Genomic DNA, 2,717 nt, shown 5'->3' with positions numbered 1-2,717 from the left:
AAAACAAACACAAAGAAAACAGGGAAGAAAACAAATTAAAAATATAAATTAATGAATAAAAACCTAAAGTGCAATAGAAAATATTAAAAAGCCAAAAGTTGATTTCTGAAATAAAAAATGAAATGGATAAACCTTTCAGCAAAATTGGTAAGAAAATTAAAAAGTATAAATTATCAACATTAAGAAGAAAAAGGGGATATCATTATTGATACAGATATTAGAAAGATAAGAGAATAAGAACATTTTTTGATAAATAATTTTATAAATTAAATAAAACAAACAAACTCACAAGATCATAGTTTACCAAAACAGAGAGAAGAAGAAAGAGAAAATCTAAAGTGTAACAATTTGATTTAAAAACATGAAATAGTAATTTTAGAACATCTCACAAAACACTTTCTGGGCACAGAAGGCTTCAAAAGTGAATCTTCCCAGATGTTTGCAAAATGAAGTACATCACAGAAGGAACAAATGAAGGTAAAATAAAATATTTTTTATTTTTCTTAAGTGATCTAAAATATAGCTTTTTAAAATATGACAATAACATATAGGGCAATTATAGCATCTGGATAAAGGAAATGGATGACAAAAATGTTAAATCGGAGGGAAGCATTGAGAATTCTTTGTTATTAGGTACCTGCACTACATGTGAAATTGTATAGTGTGAACTTTAACTTGAAATGAATATTGCAAACACAGGGCAACCATTAAATAATTTAAAATAAGTATAACAGACTTGCTAAAAGAGGAGATAAATTCAATCATATATGATTATTAACCAGAGAAGTCAGAAAAAAGGAAAATTAAATAACAAAAAACAATTGCAACAAATAGAAAACACTTAAAAATCTGGTAGATTTCAAACCAACTCGCTCAATAATCACTTTAAATGTGAATTTAAATGTGAATGGTCTAAATACACTAAAGAAGATACACTAAAGAAGATAGACTCTCAGAGAAAGTAAAACAAATAACTACATGTGTCTACAAGAAACCCATTTTAAATATAAAGACTCGGGTTAAAAGCAAAGATATGCTATGGTAATCAAAAGAAAGAAACATTACAACAATTTTGAAAGAGCAATATTCTTCAGGAACACAGATGCAAAAATTCTCACCAAAGTATTAGCAAATTGAACAAAGAATACATTAAAACGATAATACACCATACTAAATGCCCTCCCCCAGGAATGCAAAATTGGTTGAAGATTAGACATTTGATCAACGGTTTTCATAACATAAACAAAATAAATGAAAAATATTATCATTTAAATGGATGTAGAGATAGCATTTGACACAAATTCAACACCCACTTATAATAAAATCTGTCCTCAAATTGGGAATAGAAGACAATTGCTTTAACTTGATGAAGGGCATCTGATGGAAATAAAAGCTAACTTTATACTTAATTTTACAAAAAAGAACTGACAAAACTGCATTGGTTATATAAAAAAGTTTGAAGGAAACTTTTTTTTTTAATACCTGTTTATGAATTGACAACAATTAACTTCTGTTGCAAGTGAGGTCAAATGAGCACTTTACTCACTTCAATGTGAATATTAACAGGTGTAATCTTTCAGTAAATCAGCTGGGCAGCATGTGCAAGGAACTTTAAAATGGTCATACCTTTTGACCTAGAATTTTCACTTTCTAGAATCTACTAGAGAATCTTATCATAGATATAGGTAAATATTTATGTATAACAAAGTTCACTGATGATTTGTTTTTATTCATAGAACCACATATTGAACTTGAACTTTAAAACTATGGTAATTAAGATTCCTTAACTTTCCTTTTAGCACACATGATTTGCCTCCAAAACTATATAGAAACTCAATTGTTCCCTTCTACTCCCACAAAGAGAAAGGAAAGACATTCAACTATTCTGCTACCAGTTTTTAAACTGACAAAGAAAGGAGCTGACTGTAAGTGGTCAGGCTAGTCTAGGGAAGCTCACGACTCATAGGTAGATGAACCAAAACAAACAAAAAATAGCTATGCTCCTCAGAATTTCAAGGACAATCTTGTATGAAACTGCCCCATCTTGGAGGAGCTTAATCAAAGATTATTATCCATGGAGTTCAGTAGAGCATTGATGTAGCAAGTTGTGGGGATAGAGCCAGGAGTGCAGTTTCCAGGCTCTCGGCCTTACATGGAAAGGTGCTCACTTGGGTAGTAAATGGTCATCAATTGTGATTGGATGACCAATAGCTGTGCCTAGTTGGCCATCACCTGTAACCAGTGAGCCATTGGCCACTAATATAACTGCCGTGGCTAAGCTAGCAGAAAAAGGGGGGCTAGCAAGAAGATGGTGTCTGAGCTAGGAAGAGCTGATTGCAGTTAGCACAGCATATTTCAGCTTGCAAGTGAGGTTTGTTGGCAGAAACAAGTGGACGGCAGGTCGCGGATGGTGTAGCTCCTGCTTCCTGTGTCTCCAACCCAGCTGCCAGTGAGACTATAGTGGTGTGACTCCCCTATCTTTGGCTCCGTGGGTGTTCCTTTTTGGCCTCACCATGTCCTGCGTTCTTATGTGGGGAATGGACCAGAGACCCCGCCTGTCACCCCGCACGACACATGGCGCAGTAAGCAGGGTCCCCCGCATGACACCCCGCATGCCACCCTGCCATGACACAAGTGTTAACCAAAAGCTAAGCTCTAGATTTTAACCAGTTGGGCTTTCTCTGATATAATTAGGGTATTTTTCTCTCAATATGACC

This window comes from Rhinolophus hipposideros (assembly GCF_964194185.1).
Source record: "Rhinolophus hipposideros genome assembly, chromosome: 2".
In the NCBI taxonomy this organism is placed as follows: Eukaryota; Metazoa; Chordata; class Mammalia; order Chiroptera; family Rhinolophidae; genus Rhinolophus; species Rhinolophus hipposideros.
The sequence above is the reverse complement of the archived record's forward strand: the minus strand, read 5'-3'. Positions refer to the sequence as shown.